Source organism: Cryptotermes secundus, unplaced genomic scaffold (genome assembly GCF_002891405.2).
Source record: "Cryptotermes secundus unplaced genomic scaffold, Csec_1.0 scaffold216, whole genome shotgun sequence".
Lineage (NCBI taxonomy): Eukaryota > Metazoa > Arthropoda > Insecta > Blattodea > Kalotermitidae > Cryptotermes > Cryptotermes secundus.
The window spans coordinates 726,512-744,547 of NW_019727090.1; the positions used below are offsets into that span (position 1 = coordinate 726,512).

At 40.3% G+C, this 18,036-nt stretch overlaps 1 long non-coding RNA gene across 1 annotated transcript in view; it reads left to right on the forward strand.

The window, feature by feature from the left end:
- LOC117282298 overlaps positions 1–16,504 on the forward strand; it is a 164,479-nt gene extending 147,975 nt beyond the window's left edge. Inside the window, exon 3 of the long non-coding RNA XR_004513012.1 lies at positions 16,170–16,504. This is a non-coding gene — a long non-coding RNA (uncharacterized LOC117282298). The remainder of the gene's footprint in view (positions 1–16,169) is intronic.
- The last annotated feature ends 1,532 nt before the right edge of the window (positions 16,505–18,036 follow it).

An 18,036-nucleotide genomic window follows, 5' to 3' on the forward strand; every position in this document is an offset into this window, starting at 1 on the left:
CATTGTTAGGGAACGACTCTGTAAACACATTCCCTTGGAAGCCAACGCGAGCAACAATATGAAGTCCATTGCTAGGCAACGGATCAGTAATCAAGCCTTCTCAACAACAAAGATGCTGTGTTTTCTGCTTGGTCCGTGCCGAGGGGTTATAAGGGGACAAGGAAGGTCGTTTGAGTTAGTTGTTGTCGAGAATTGGGTCGAGTTCTTGATGTGGCAGTCGAAGGTGTTTGAGAAGCAATAGCAAGAAATGAATTAGACTGCAAAGAAGGCTTCATGCGTGATTTGAAGTTAAAGTGAGACGTTTATAAATCCGTTGCCAGGATATGACTTGTGAAGACTGAGAATTCTAGTCCGTGTATGACGGTGAACTGTGAAGTGTGTAGATCAGAGATAGCGCTGTAATTGCCTGTAGTCCCTAATTGTGTGAATATGGTGTCAATAAATCTATTGACCAATCAAACCCCAGTCTGTAGTCAGTAATACACGTGACAGTAATTTCACCAGTTACTTATAGGTTCTGGTAAATCATTTTTTCTTCATCACTGTTCTTCCAGTTATTAAGCCTAGTTAGTCTGTTATGTATATTACAAAGCAGAATGTGTTCCTAAGGCCCTTCTTCCTCTGCGTTAATAATATATACAGGTGACCGAAATGTTGGGGTTGCGTTCCTGAAAATCGCTCATGTATCAATAATTGTAACGGGAGAGCACAGAGCACGTTGGAGTAGTACGAAACATGACAAAGTCAAAATGATGGGGCGAATCAGGGAATCTTCCCGCACAACTCACTGCGCATGAGTGATTGCTTTTACCATGACCTAGGAAAAGACATTGACGCTCCTATGACATTGAAATAAAACCGCGGATATTCGAAGGCGCGGATGACGAACACGGTTACAACGAGTTTCGTCTGTATATTTGCCAGTACACTGAGATGCTATCAGAGATGAATCTTATAATTGTTTTCTCCTTTGGCGCTGCAGCCCCAATTTGGGCCTTGGCCTACCTCCGTGAAACTCTCCGTTTCTCTTCAGTTTATTGATCTTAGACATTCGGTAGGACTCCTTGGGAGGGTGATCAGCTCGTCGCAAGGCCTCTACCTGTACACAAACACTGAACATCCATGCCCTGAGTGGGATACGAACCCACGATCCCGGCTTCCGAGCGACCGAAGACAGTGCATGCCTTAGACCGCTCGACTACCGTGACCGGCCAGTTTTTCAATAGTTTCTATATTATTTTCAGTTTAGAGTTTTTTATAGCCCGTTATGTCCTGTATTACAAGCTCTTTCAATGTTTCTTCAGGTTGTGAAACATTCATTGAACGAAGACGTCGTGTAGGTAGAATTCCTGCTTCCTGTTCCTGAGGTCCAGGATACAAATCTCAGTTCGAAGACCGGTTATCGTGAGTGAAGTTTTCCGTATTTTTCCTTAATCTTTCTAACTAATTGCAACTGTAGCATCCATCCACATATTTTTCAGTCAGTTTTTCATTAATCGTCCTGTCATTCAACATATCAGCTTGAGTTATCGAAACACTTATTAAATAAGCCTTAAATAGATAAATTAATAAATTACATGAGTCAGCAAACAGAGAAATAAACGTGAAACGTTTCCTAATATTATGAACGTTTAATTGAATGAAGGGTCATAATAGCTAATGTTTCTTTGATAATCGCTTCTACAGGAACCAAGATTCCTGCCTTCAATCGATTAGTCTGATACCAGCTATCTGTGACCGCCACTAAAATATTTTATAACCCTGAACAAACAAAATTAGGACCATACATTTTTCAATTTCGAATAATTTCATTTTGTGAAGAAAGCAGTCTTCCGAAACGTCGGTTAACACCACATATACACGGTGCCAAATCCCAGAAGACTGCTTTCTTCATAGTCACCGCCGTGAAAGCCTCAAATCTTACAATTTCATTTTGTGTTAAGAGACTGCCTGAAGGTGGTCCCAATTGCGGACCGAAACATGTAGCAGTTATTAAATAAACCAATGCAAACAATTCGATTGGTTTATTTTTATTGTTGTGTTGACGACCAGAATACCACAAACTGTGTTAAGAAATCTGCAGCATGGCCTCTCTGGTTCTGACTCTTTCCTGTTTCTTCCTTCTTGGGNTTTTTCAATAGTTTCTATATTATTTTCAGTTTAGAGTTTTTTATAGCCCGTTATGTCCTGTATTACAAGCTCTTTCAATGTTTCTTCAGGTTGTGAAACATTCATTGAACGAAGACGTCGTGTAGGTAGAATTCCTGCTTCCTGTTCCTGAGGTCCAGGATACAAATCTCAGTTCGAAGACCGGTTATCGTGAGTGAAGTTTTCCGTATTTTTCCTTAATCTTTCTAACTAATTGCAACTGTAGCATCCATCCACATATTTTTCAGTCAGTTTTTCATTAATCGTCCTGTCATTCAACATATCAGCTTGAGTTATCGAAACACTTATTAAATAAGCCTTAAATAGATAAATTAATAAATTACATGAGTCAGCAAACAGAGAAATAAACGTGAAACGTTTCCTAATATTATGAACGTTTAATTGAATGAAGGGTCATAATAGCTAATGTTTCTTTGATAATCGCTTCTACAGGAACCAAGATTCCTGCCTTCAATCGATTAGTCTGATACCAGCTATCTGTGACCGCCACTAAAATATTTTATAACCCTGAACAAACAAAATTAGGACCATACATTTTTCAATTTCGAATAATTTCATTTTGTGAAGAAAGCAGTCTTCCGAAACGTCGGTTAACACCACATATACACGGTGCCAAATCCCAGAAGACTGCTTTCTTCATAGTCACCGCCGTGAAAGCCTCAAATCTTACAATTTCATTTTGTGTTAAGAGACTGCCTGAAGGTGGTCCCAATTGCGGACCGAAACATGTAGCAGTTATTAAATAAACCAATGCAAACAATTCGATTGGTTTATTTTTATTGTTGTGTTGACGACCAGAATACCACAAACTGTGTTAAGAAATCTGCAGCATGGCCTCTCTGGTTCTGACTCTTTCCTGTTTCTTCCTTCTTGGGATAATCGAGCCAACAGTAGTCCGCAATGAATGTCCTCTTTATGCTATATTATTCATACTGCTGTTACTTCATTTCTCTTAGTTCTAAATATTATCCTCAGCGTTCTTCCTTCAAATCCCGTCAATTGGTCTTGCTCACTTAAACATGGATTTCTCATAAAACAAATGAAATAAAAATCAATCAGCATTATTTGTATTTTGTATCGTAAAGATAAGGCGGTTACGATAGCCGAGCGGTCTAAGGCATGTACTGTCTTCACTCGCTCGGAAGCCGGGATCGTGGGTTCGAATCCCACTCAGGGCATAGATGTTTTGTATGTGTATGTGGTTATTCTGTGTTTATGTTGCCCTGTGTTTAGGCAGAGGCCTTGCGACGAGCTGATCACCCGTCCAAGGAGTCCTACCGTCTGTAAAAATGATCAATGAAACTGAGATTTCAGCCCTATGCTCCAAAGTGAGAGCGAGAGGATAAAAGGGTAGAGGTGAAGTTTCACCCAACAGAACACTCACTGATATAATGCACAATTTTGATATACATTACAACTGGACGTTAACAATCACAGCATGACTATGTAGTTCCTGTTTACACTGGTAAATTGTATTAATAAATTAATCCTTTTGTTCAAACCCCACTTAAAAATCAAATAACTCAATTTCTTGCACATGAAAACTTTGTTAAGTACGGTATTTATAAGCGTTTGTAGGTATGCTTTAAATCATGAGCGTATTTAACGTGCGACCTTACTGAATGTTGAGTAAGCCTCGTAAAGGCGGCGCCTGTTCATCCCACCAAGAACTGGCCCAAGGCGGCCGTTTCGATGTTATTTATACACCATTTAAAATTTCTGACGTCATAGAAATATCTTGTTTTGTGGCATTAGAATTGTGGGCTTCTCCACATAAATATATTGTGAGTCTACTCACTCATGGAGCTGAGCCCTTCTGGAGAAGCCACTGATTCTGCAGCTACTCAAGAATTTCCCAACATTTTATGGAACCTGAAAGTTCTTTATCTGTTCACAAGAGCCCTCCACTGGTTCCTATCCTGAGCCAGATCAATCCAGTATGATTCTACTGGTTCTTTAAATTTAATTGCGTTAACAGTTTGCTGGAAGTTTGACTTTGGGGATAACGTTCCTTTTCTGCTCCAACCTGGAATTCATTTCTTGTTTAAACCACCAAAAGTCTAAATAAATCAACATCAATAAATTTGTGTTGAAACTCCGTATTACCCACACTAAACAAGGTAAAGCAGCGTTCGATTTTCACGTCATCCTCTAAGTAAACGCAAATGTTGTAATTACACTTTGAATAAACAGATAAATATAAATAAATAATGTAAATTAATTAGTGCCGGTCACGGTAGCCGATCGGTCTAAGGCTCGCTGACTTGGAAGCCGGGATCGTGGGTTCGAATCCCACTCAGGGCATGGATGTTTAAGTGTTTGTATATGTGTTTGTGTACAGTTAGAGGCCTTGCGACGAGCTGATCACCCGCCCAAGGAGTCCTACCGAATGTCTAACATCTAGTAAACCGAAGTGAAACGGAGAGTTTCATGGAGGTAGGCGAAGGCCCAAACTGGGGCTGTAGCGCCAAAGGAAAAAAATAGTAATGAGATCAATCAAGTTATGAACAGGCCTTCGAGAGACAAGTGCCAGATGAAAAAGCGGTGGACGGGGAACCTATGTACTTAGATACGTTAGAAAGAGCTAAACTCAGTAACTGAACCTAGCTACGCATATCTGCTCTTACGAATGGACTCAACTCACCACTTCACCTGATGACGACGACAGACAAAGTACAGGAACTCAATAATCACAGGTGTAACATACCAACATCAGAACACTTCAGGACAGAAATGTTTAGTTTCAGTTGGAGATGTTTTATGTGCACAGTAAGACTGATCGATTGAAAGATATGTCAAACATACAAGTAAAACGTAATTAACTAGATGCTTCTTTTCCTTACTTGATTTCTTTCTTTGTTTATTTTTCTCTGTCTTTAGTTTTTTGTTGTTATTATCTTATCTGTTTTTAAATCCGTATTTGTTTCTTTATATATTTTTTCGTTTATTGGTAATCTATTTCGTTTCTCTTTTATTTTTGTTTCCCTCTCGCCTTCTTTTCTGGGTCGCGACCTCCCCCCGGCCACAGGGAACAAGGCTGTGGGTGTGCGTGGCCTGAATACAGTGCTTTTGTCATCATGTTTATCACTGTAGGCCTTGTTCCAATGTCGAACTGAGTCAAACCTGCACGAAATTGAGACCATTGCAGCTCGGCGACTGATCAGTGTATTCCTTCCTTTCGTCTTCTTCGTAGCTAAAACAATCATAAAGAGCAGGAAGTCAACACTTCATATTGAAGTTTACTGTTCGGCAGGATTGTACAGAGGGCTATTTTAAAATTCACTCTGACTCGATTTTTCATGAACAGTCGTTATTCAGCTGGTCTAGAAATTGGCTGCTTTTTTAAAAAACCTGGAAAATGTATTAGCGTGTACACATTGTCAGCCATTGTGTGCTATCCTAAACCAGCCGATTTCAGTCAGCAGTTTCACAGACTATTAAGCTACTCACCTAGGTCCATCTTAATACAGAGTGTCCGGATGAAAGGTATACAAAATAAAATCATTATATCTCAGAAAGAATTTATTATACACACTAATGTGTTACACCATTACAAAGGGAAACTACCAAAGTTATTCTTTCTGCGTATATAACTTTCTGAATAAATTTAGATGTTTGCTCCCTTGGTGGCATGACAAATATCCAGGCTTCAAGAATGTTTGGTGTTACTGTAGCCACAGCGTCCCTTATGCGGGCTTTCAGATATTGAAGGTCGTTGACCTCAACCTGGTAGACAATGTTCTTCACATAACCCCACAAGAAAAGATCCACTCGGGTTAAATCTGGCGACCTAGGAGGCCAAGCGATTGGTCCACCTCTGTCTATTCTTATCCCAGCCATCTCTCTGTCCAAGTGATTCCTAACAAGGTGGCAAAAGTGAGGCGGCCTATGCGCGTAAGCCGGATATGGGGGGGGGGGNGAGTTTTCCTTTCCGATAACATAAACCGGATAAGTGTATGACAATTACTTTCCGATATATGCAATTTTTATTTTGATACCTTTCGCTCGGACACCCTATATTATCTTCGAGTCTACACCAAGATCTACCAAGTGGTTCCTTCTTATGTTTCTCCTGTATTATCTTATGTGCATTTCTTATTTCTCCCTTTTGATTTACATATTCCGTCTAAATCAACTTTCTCTGTCTGATCACCCCATCGAGTTATGTGATCGAGCAGATAATCTAGGAGTAACGCCCCAGATGTGTAGTCGGTAGGTACTCCGTTCGAATCTCGGCCGGAACCCAGTCTATCTTTACAAGTTCTTTTATGGCTTTCTTCAATTCATTCAGGTGAATTCCAATATAGTACATCGCGTAGGTCACAGCTGCTTTCTTCCGAATACTTTCCAACTGATCATTCATCTGTCATCCTACCATCCGATGCTACATAGCCCCGTTTCTTAAAGGGTCATTAGATAGCCCACGCAAAAGAAAGAAAGATATAAAAAGAAATTATGTGAAGGGAATGAAATTCGAAGTTTCTTCATCCATGATATGTATACAGCTGCCGTCTTGTAGTGCACTCAATTTCACCTGTTACTTCACGACATGTTTCGGCAACATAGTGCCATCATCAGGTGCCCTAATTACGCTAATCTATTCCATTGCTTGCCTTTATAAAATTATTTAAAAAGTATTTAAAAAGTGCGTATTTGTCAACTATAATGAATTTACACACACTAAAACTTGTTAAGATTATTCATCTTATGTGTCATAATTAAAACTTGCGTGTGGTTCTTCCACTATGGGGATCGTTTTTCTTATATTCTGTGTAAACCGTGTCTTGTGATGTGTGTTCCCTTCTTAGCTAAAATACAACATTATGAATCGAAGTTTCTTAATGTCATTTCTTCAATTTCTCCCTTATTTCCTTTTTCTAGATTCTAAATATGTTCCTCCGTCCAGTGTTCTGAAACACTGTCAATTTATACTGCTCCAATGCGCGTCGTGGTTGTGTTGCTTGGACACAAATTATTGCAAGTAAGTTTATATAAAGAATATCATCGCTTGACCGGCCGCGAGAATATTATTTCTTAATATCTGTGCATACGTTATTTGACAGGATATTGACCTCTTTGAGAACGTCGTCATTTATTAAAAATGTCATTAACCTTGCTAGCAACTCTACCCAGCGAACATTCCCCTCTGCACTATTTTCAGATGCCTTTCGTGTTTGTTCTCTCTGCAGCATGAACGATGGAGTTCCAAAGGCGAACAAACAGGTATTACGCACCACTAACTGATGTTATAAGAAGCTGAATATGCGAGTAACATCCATTGCAGTTCGTGAATTTATTTAATTCTATAGTAAGACGATAAAACAAATATGTCGACATCATAGATCAATACAGACACAATTGTATGTGCCTTTATAGGGCTGCCTTACACCAAGTCGCTTACAGGTTGCAGTATTGTGAACATCAGCGGCATATGTACGTTCATCATTTGGAAATTGGGCATTCGTGTAACTTGAGCCCATTTCTCTTAAAATAAGGTTTAATTATTAGAATCTCGACCCAGGGAAATGACTGCTCTGAGATTTTACTCAGTCCTCCCAGACAAATATTGGGAAAGTAAGCCTACGTTGAAGCTGAATAAGAGCGCATTTTACCATTTTTAAGCCCAGTACTCTTCTTAGCCCATTACTTATATCATGCGACCAGTCCGCCACGTTTAGAAGCGAAAAGCATGATATCATGCGACCGGTCCTCAAAGTGTTAATCACTGCTCTATAACTCTGAAATTTATTGAGTCGAAATTTTACAACTTTATAAAAATGCGAAGGAAAAAAAGAGCAAGTTTATCTGTTGCGGTCGAAACTCTTAAGTCTGGAAGCGCCCAAGTCCCTACTCCCAGACTGGTGGTCACTATAGAATGCGATGTACCACGGTGCTTTACTTGTCTGCTAGTCAAATACTGTTGCAAAGAGACCAGCTTTCATAATACACTAAGTCTCCTTTATTGTCGTCGATGTATTCTTGTAAACCGTGACGTTACATGAAGCGGATCCGTTTTTACGACAAGAAACTTGAGAAATAAGCAGATTACGTTCCTCAGTCTTTCTGCACCCCCATAACATGAATTACAATATAGACAATATGAACGTGGTTGTAAATATTAGCATATTCTTGTCCAAAATACATGTGCGTATTGTGAACTTCAGTAATGTTTATTTAAAGTTTTATGACCTATTGTATTCACCAATGGCCAACATCGAAGCCCGAGAGAGGTGATGACGACGCGGTCTCGGCAATATTAAAGATTTGTTTGCATGAGTAACCCTCTTTCGGCCATTTTCTTAAACTCTGGGATAGCGTCGTTGGTTGAGGCACTATGCTACAAACCGGAAGGTCGCTGGTTCAAGTCCAGATGAGGTCATTGGATTTTTTCAATTGATCTAATCCTTCCAGTCGCACTATTGCCCTGGGGTCGACTCAGCCTCTAACAGAAATGAGTACCAGGAATATTCTTAGAACATTCTTGGGGTTAAAGCGCGGCCGGCGCGTAGGGCTGACAAACTTGCCGCCATCTATGAGCCGATTGTCTAGAGAAAATGTGGGAACCTCAACATCTCACAATCCTGTGGGCCCCCACGGTCTGTTACAGGGATACCTTTACTTTTACTTGCATATTTATTGGGATGAATAACGGCATAAGAACGAGTTAGTATGACGTGTGGAGTCTTGGTATGAAAATTGTGTCAACGTAATAACGAAAGACAACGTTAAACCAGGAAATGATGTAATTTATTTTTCTACTCTAATGTAAATATAAATGTAAATGTAAATCCATATTTTAGTAATTTTTTGTCCTTCGCCGCGCAATGGCTTAAGCAGTTAGTCGCTGGCTTCCCACCGCGGCGGCCCGGGTTCGATCCCGGGTCTGGTCAAGTGGGATTTGCGGTGGACAAAGTGGCGCTGGGACGGGTTTTCTTCGAGTACTTCGGTTTCCCCTGCCAGTCTTAATTCCACAAATTGCTCCACATTCACCCTCACCTATCATCTGGGCCTGGTGCAATAGGTCAGAAGTGGCCGCAGTACAACGGACTTACTAGCATAATAAAAGATTTTTTGTCTTTTCACTTTATTATTATTATTCATTTTATGAACAAAATCAGTGTGAAGACAAATCGGGGTGGCAGAGGAGAAAAAAGAGAAAATAAAACCGACAAGATATATTAGTGAGTAGTTTGGAAAGGATTAAAAAGACTGACAAGGAAGCAAAGGTACAATTATCTACACCCAAGGTAAACGAGTAAGGAAACAAAAACAAAATATTTTTTTTATTAATTCATATCAGAATAATCAGAAAGCGATTCACGACTTCCATAGAACAGAAAATCAGCCCCGGAGATAAGTTACAGTGCTCAGAGCTAAAAAGTGACACATTTTAAAGATTGTACTCTTCGTAGATCAGTTGGACCGATTATGTGAGAAATGAAGAAGTGTTAATTAGAGTCAGTGAGCAGAGGAATATCCTACACGAAATAAGAAAACGGAAGGCTAATTGGATTGGTCATGTTTTACGCAGAAACTGCCTTTTAAAAGAAGTTATTGAAGGAAAGATAGAGGGGCGGATAGAAGTGACAAGAAGACGAGGAAGAAGACGTAAGAAGATGCTGGATGACCTTGGGGACAGAAGAGGATATTTTCATTTGAAGGAGAAAGCTCTAGATCGCATTAAGTGGAGGAATTGTTTTGGAAGAGACTGTGGACCTGTCGTCTGACAGATTACTGATGATGATGACTCTTCGTAGGAAGGAGAAGCAGGTTTGAATTCCAGTTGATGAAAATGTGGCAAAAATAGGAAACTGCTCATCAAAAGTGACGACTTCTGTGTAATAATTTTTAGATTATGTTCAGAGAGCTTTTATTGATTGTTTAAAAATACTATTTTGGATTTTGCCTATCTTGCATTATATGAATTATGTAGCATTGATTGATTAATTGATTCTTGGTTTATTTAACAACGATACTCCAGCTACATAGTTTACGTAGCGTCGAATCATCAGTGAATGCTTATTCGTGAAGGAACTGACTAGCTACACGGATGTAATGGAAGAGGCAGAACTAGAATAAGAACCTGCCGCAAGGATGTACTTGGGGTCTGACTTTCAGGAGAATATGGGAGCTCCAGAAAGAAAACACGAGATATTTTTAACAGCCGTATTATATACTTATTCTTAACCAACTGTTAAATAAAGTTTTTGTTACTGGAACTTGGTTACCACTCCTGCACTGTATGCGGAAGATTCCAGAATAGAACCCGGGGACTCATATGGACTGTCCTGACTTTCTTAGCTCTGGCTTCACACCAATGCCGGACCAGTACCTTAGAGCAGGCCACGACCGCATCCTTACACCAGCCTACCAGGCTATCCTATGTTATCTGAGCTATTTCAAACGCCGTTACATGAACTATAACAATCACACATGTTAGTCCGCCCCATGACTCAGGCCGTTAGTAGCTGGCTTCCCACCGCGGCAGCCCGGGTTCGAGCCTGGCTCTGGTCATGTGGGATTTGTGGTGGACTTGTGGGGCTGAGGCAGGTTTTCTCCGAATACTCCGTTTTCCCTTTCCAATCTTCATTCCACTAATTGCTCCACAATCACCATCACCTATCATCAGGGGCTGGTGCAATAGGCTAGTAGTGGTCGTGCAGTACCAAGTGGACTCAGTCTCACCCCACTAAGAATAATAAAAAACAAATCAAATATGTTTCTCTGTTTTGGTTTCTAGATTGTACAAATTTACTTCATAAACCTGTCATGGAAGTCAGGCTATTTTATGGTGCATGCAACGGTTCGTGCCATGAGCCACGTGTTGATGACCTGGGCGCTGTCAGACTCAGAAAAACGAATGCCGCTGATAGGTGACAGTGCCATATCAATAATCCTGTAAACGGAATGAACACATCAGAGGAGCGGTTTGAGCTCTGGATGGCCACTGATGAATCAAGAATTTGAGTCATCACTGTGTTCAGTATTTTATTGCAAACTTAATTTTACAAGAAATACTAAATATGTTAACTGTTATTTTAATTTGAGTGTGGAAATCACTTAACTTAATACCATGAGACTTTTCCCATTAAGTTTACTTGATCGACATTTCGGGATCCAGAGAGTCATATAACAAGAAACTAGAAATTATAAAACAGAAGTTGGAGGAGGTCAGACCAGTTGACTACCCGTTGCCTAACCTAACTATATCGACAACCTACCCACATAACTAACGAATTAATTACGCAAATACATTATTAATCACCTACAACCAATAAACTATCTGATATTCAACACAACATCTGTGCCAACTAAACATAATTTATTTGCCAGAACTTGTTTCCTTAAAATCCATGATTACATTACCCTACTGTATACATTTCTGTTTTTCGGACGATCGCTTTTGATTTATTTCGTCCATATTCTTACCCGTTTGTATCGATCAGTGTTTCTCAACCGCTGGGCCGCGGCCCGGTACCGGGCCCTCGTCTTGTAACAAAATAATTTACCGGGCCACGGTCTCACAAAATTTGAGAGCTATTGGTATGGATGAAAGTAGAGATAAATTTAAACAGGCTACGACCAATCTATCTTCCATACTTTCCTATCCATTAATTGTGACCGTCTTTTGAGCTTGTTCCTCGTCAAATAGACTCTGAAGTGTAAACAGCGTTATTAAATGAACTACGAGCCGACCACCAAAATTATATGTGACAGCCTTCACCACGTGATCTGACTATATCAGTCGGCATAGCGACTAGACTTGCTTAATTAAGTGCAGGACGCCTTTACATTTCTCTCTCACCTTGTTTTATTGCATATTTTCTTTTTCTCTTCTTCCTTTTATCCTTCCTATTTTTGAACTTCTGCTTCCTCTCTGAACAGATTTGCCTTGCGATTATCATAAACTTTTCTAACCCTAATCCTGCAATTTACACGTGTCATATTTCTGATATTTTGGGTTCTCACGGCGATGATTTATAAGATTCAGGTTTTCATGAATGTGATGCCGTGCAGTCTGGTATATATATATACCACATTTCTGAGAATCCTCTTGCCTCCATTTTCAGAGCAGTTTGCTCCAAAATGCTTGTAAACCTCTGCCACGCCGCATGGCCTCATAATCCCACTGCTTCCTACGGTGATTCATTTGTGCAAATATTAATGTTTTGCTGGATACAAGTGTGACATTTCTCTTGGGTCCCGTGCGCCCTTCATTAGCAACGCTGACTTAATTACAAGTGTTCAGCAGAATGAGTGTTAGCTGTACGTTGACTTCAGTCTGAAGTGAAGACTGAAAAATGTTCAGGGTCTACACCGTCTCAGAAGCACAGAACTTCTGGATGCGTTTCCGAATGTAGTTATTTTGCAATATAAATTCGCAGTTCTTATTATTGGTATAGATCTAGCGGTTAAGCTTTAAGACTTGTGTTCGGAAGGTTTTTCCCCCTTATTCTCCGCTGGGTTATCGGCTGTTTTTTTAATTAAATTTCTCGTGACTTTCCTCAGAGTTTACATGAGAATTCTGAGCGAGAAAATACCCCGAGATAGGCTGTGGCCCTATACATCAGGGTCAATACACTACTCTTCATTGATTACCATTTGTCATTCTCCCTGTATAGGCCCTGTAGTTGAAAACAGCTTACAAAATAACCTGCTGGGCCTGTGGTACTGCGTACTATTTGGTGTTTCCATATGGGAGTTCTTACAACTTATTTAAATTTTCATCTAAGGAAAATATACAAAATTCAAAATACTTATCTCATTAGTATCTATAATTATTGCCTCAGACATTATTAGCTGTGGCACATATTTAACAAGAACGTAAAAGTCGAGATAGGATTTCGTCTAACATCATAACATGTAACTGGGCGGATAACTGACATAAAATGTGAAATGATAATAAGAATTCAGGGATTGAAAAAGAGACAGCGCAGCCATGTTGCAGTGCGACATTCTTCTGTTCGTTGGCAAATGAAATCAACAGCATACAACTGTCATACAGTTGCAAAAAGAAAAAAAGAAGGAATTGGTTTGCTCGTTGACTTCCGGCTTTTTCGAGGAATGATCTCCAGTGTCAGTCTTTGCCAATTTGGCATCCCATAACAGAGAAACAGTTAATACAAAATTTGTTCTTATGTTGAAACTGTAGCTATGAATTGAATCTGCCTATTCCAGGATAGTCTTCTGTGGATGTCGTATGGGTATTTCGGGGGAACATAATACTTCCTTCTTCAGGGTCGGGAATTGAAGCAAAAATTTACGTCGAGGTATTTGTTTAGGAGAGTAAAATTATCTATAGAATCATGATTGGTACATAAGAAAGCTAGAGGGGCAGGCCGTAGCTTAGTTGGTTGAGGCACTATGCTACAAGCCGGAAGGTCGCGGGTTCGAGTCCCGATGAGGTGGATTTTTTTCAACTGACCTAATCCTTCCAGCCGCACTATGGCCCTGGGGTCAACTCAGCCTCTAACAGAGATGAGTACCACGAATATTCCTGGGGGGGGGGGTAAAGGGCGGCCGGCGCATAAGGCTGACAACCTTACCGCCATCTGTAAGCCGAGTGTCTAGATAATGTGAGACCCTCAACGTCTCACGACTCTATGGGCTTCCATGGCCTGTTACAGGGATAGTTTTACTTTTTTTTTTACATAAGAACGCTAACGGTTGCGAATTGTGATTCGTCGGAACTGGTAAAGATGAAGGTAAACTTATCCCTGTGCCTAACCTAGGCGTTGAATAGAGATGAGTGGTTAGCTTCACATCTCTCCCGCTTTCGGTATCATTTACACCGGATGCTGGGTGATTCGCCTTCACTGTGTACACATAATTGTGTAGTCTGGAATGGTGACCCATTAGTAAGTAAATATTCAGCTTGGCAGACTACCATGCCGGTTCCCGGTAGCCTGTTGTGATGGCCACCTCAAGGTCTTCAGAACAAGAAGAACTGGCCGCAAAGAAAGTTTTGAGGCCAGCACACGCATTGCATTTCCTAATCCGTGAAGTCAAGTGGAAGAAGCTGAATGAGCCGTGACGACTTCCACGTTCAGCGGTTCACAAGAACATAAATTGTGATCGGTAGCCACAAACCTCTGTACTCTCCATTTTGGAGATCAACGATCTCAACCCAAACTGCTTCATTTCACGAGATCAATTCAGGATGTTACATCGAATCTCGAACAAATAAACAGAGGCCTTATCTTAATAAAGATATTCTTGCGGCATTTCACCATCCTGAAGCTGTTCATTTAACGATTCTAGAATTAACCTGGTAAAATATTCAGAGCTTGCTGTGGTACAACAGATTAATTCCATGCTACACTTTCTGTAGATTGCACATAGTTTATCCTCTGGATGAGTATTCATGAGCTTTATCAGGTTTCTCTGCAGTCCGATAAAAATGATTTTGAAAATTCGTTCAACCCAGTTTATAATATTAATAATTTATATGTTTATAAATACGAGTTCCCCCTCGTTGGTGGCTCCACCTAATCGTGGTGAGGGGGTTTGAGTATGCCAATGACCCTGAGAGCTATACCAGCGGTAGCGTAGCTACTGGCAGGGCCTCCCTTGCTGGACAGGTCAAAGGGTAGGCATCAGACGAAGAGAGACACCAAAAACTGATGCCGGAAGCAGCGTCATCAGCAGCGACTTGAAGCACAGAGTAAATAATGCTCGAGATGGTTCAAGTTCGTATAGCAACAGGCGTGACCAGAGTGGTTTGAACGGCTGTTGTACTGCGATGTGGAAAGCAAATGGAAAAACTACCACATTATCACTTTTCCTGGATAGTCTCTTTCCAAAACCAGAGATACCATGTATGCGAGATATTTCATTTGAAGGAGAAAGCTCTAGATCGCATCAAGTGGAGGAACTGTTTTGGAAGAGACTGTGGACCTGTCGTCTTGACAGATTACTGATGAATGAATGAAATACGAGTTGTAGGTCTCTTATATTCTAGCGGTTGGCTATTATTTCGAAACCAACTACCAAATTCGATGTGCTTATCAAATGTGGTGCAGTTAACTGATAAACTGCTTTTATACTTCATTTTTTCAAAATCAGATAACCAAGAGCTCTGTTCCACAGGACTCCTCGTCTGGATACACGTAAGAAAACCTTGGACGTCGTGTAATTACTTTATGAAATTCTCCCGACTTTTCTTCATTTATGATTTCCTCTGTATAATATTGCTTTGGAGGAGTAGCAGAACCAGTTGGAGAAAATCGATACACTTATTCTTCTTGTTCTTCATCTTCCTTCTCCTGTTTCTTTATGATTTGACAGTGGCATTCATGTTCAATTCGATAATTGTCGACTTGTTTGCAACCTTTTCATTTGAAAATTTTCCTCGTCAGTATATTCTTGCATTTTTTAAATGAGTCGATTTATAAGTACTATTCAGCAATTAAACAAAACTTTTTTGCTAACTGCAAACACTGGGCTTGTTACAATAAAGTAAAAGAGGAAAATTTATTTTGTAGAATGTGGCAACTACTACTGTATTCACAGGTTTAGTTTAACAGTGACAACGGCAAGAGCTTATAGCACACAAAGCAAAATCAAACTTTCACTAATGACGAAAAATAATGCCACACAATTTCTTCTATTGAACAGGAATCGCACCTTGTTTCTGCCATCCTCAATAGAAGTCTCTGTATTAGGCAAACCTTTTCAAATAGATTCGAAAGGGTTCTGACGATAGTGAACGATACACAGAATTACTGGGGTTTTGGACTTTTTCCATCATCCGGAATTCTAGGTAACAGAGGACACTCTATGTAATAGAGGACACGGCGTTTCGGAAACTGGATCACTTTCCGTCTTCAGATGAGAAAGAGAGACACCTCAGTTGGCCCCCTTACCTACAGTGTCCTCTATTACCTAGAATTCCAGATGATGGAAAAAGTCTAAAACCCCAGTAATTCTGTGAAACATTTTCAAGTTACTATGTTCGTAGTAATTGCCACCGGACTGATTAGAAATTAATTTTCTTTCAGATAACGTGTCCTGTTGTTTTCGTTTCGTGTCAACCTGCCTGAGATGGAAGCAATCGTGCCTTGGGCACCAAGTCCAGTCGCAACTACATAACTCCTAAGCAACAGTTCTCTGACTGCCCACGGATCGCATTTTCAGTGTCATCACTCCTCTGATTCAAGTAGTTGTTTTGGGGCCAAGGACAATAATTGCCATTATGTAAATCACAGATTTAACACTGACGAGAGTTCTTATCTGTGCATCCTTGGAATGTAATTAGTAGCTACCACGTTAATTGTGAGAGTTAAAGGGCCTTTCTGGTCGGTCACGGTAGCCGAGCGGTCTAAGACATGTACTCTCTTCGCTCGCTCGGAAGCCGGGATCATATGTTCGAATCCCACGCGAGGCATATTTGTTTGGTATGTGTATGTGTTTATTCTGTGTTTGTGTTGTCCTATGTTTAGGTAGAGGCCTTGCGACGGGCCGATCACTCGTCGAAGGAGTCCTACCATCTGTAAAATGATCATGAAACTGAAAATCAGAGGTAAGGGCCCAATGGGGGCTGTAGAGCCAGTGAAAAGAGAAAGACCTTTCTTCTCAAATTCTACCTCTTTCCAGGCTCAGAAGCGTCCATTCAGATTCAACATTCCTTAGTAAAATGCTAACGGATTTCAAATGCGTTTGATTTAATCACTGTGGGTGTTCATTTATTGCAGGTCTCTAAAGACGGACAGACAAGACGTACGCGTTCACTGTATGTACTATGTGCAAAGACCACTGATTCACAAACCATCAGCGTGTACAGTCGTGTGCCAGAACGTCCTCGACACGCAACACGTGTAACAGCAAACGTGTACACCGTATAATTGAATGCAATGCAATCCTAATATCTGTCATTTCACTGCATAACCTGAATACATCTTACGTTACTACCAAAAGAAAAAATAACCGCTGGAGCTGCAGTTTCGGATTCAAGTTCATGTACTTTTCCAAGACATTGCTAAACACAGTTTTCATATGAATTCTCTGAGAACTCAACATTAATTTTGCCCTTGCTATTGAAGGTCTCCTGATAGACTGTAAACGATATTAACTTTTAAAGATGCTGCCTTCGTCTGTATGTGAATCGCCTGGCATATGATTCGTTTCGATGCGAATGTGATAAGCACTGTCCTCCATTAAAGCCTTTGATTTCTTATCTTTCCATCGGCTGAGAGCCCAGTTTACACTGTCAATAATGAATATGCTTATAGACCTTAAATATTTCTTTCTTTGCCTTTATTCCTTTCTCCTTTACCTTCCTTGTTGCTGTGCTTCTCTGCAAATATTATAAACAAGACGACAGTAGAATACAGTCTGTATGTAAACTTAAACTGCGGCTGTAAATTCGGGGTTCATCATCATCAGTAATCTGTCAGACAACAGGTCCACAGTCTCTTCCAAAACAATTCCTCCACTTAATGCGATCTAGAGCTTTCTCCTTCAAATGACAGTATCCTCTTCTGTCCCCAAGGTCATCCAGCATCTTCTTACGTCTTCTTGTCACTTCTATCCGCCCCTCTATCTTTCCTTCAATAACTTCTTTTAAAAGGCAGTTTCTGCGTAAAACCTGACAAATCCAATTAGCCTTCCGTTTTCTTATTTCGTGTAGGATATTCCTCTGCTCACTGACTCTAATTAACACTTCTTCATTTCTCACATAATCGGTCCAACTGATCTTCTCCATCCTTCTCCAACACCACATTTCAAAACTTTCCAGATGTTTCTGATCTACTGCCCTAAGTGTCCACGTTTCAGCCCCATACAGAGCTACATGTTGTAAATATTCTTGGCGGTAACACAAATGAAACACGGAATGAATGATTGACCGTGAAAATGTAACTAAACTCT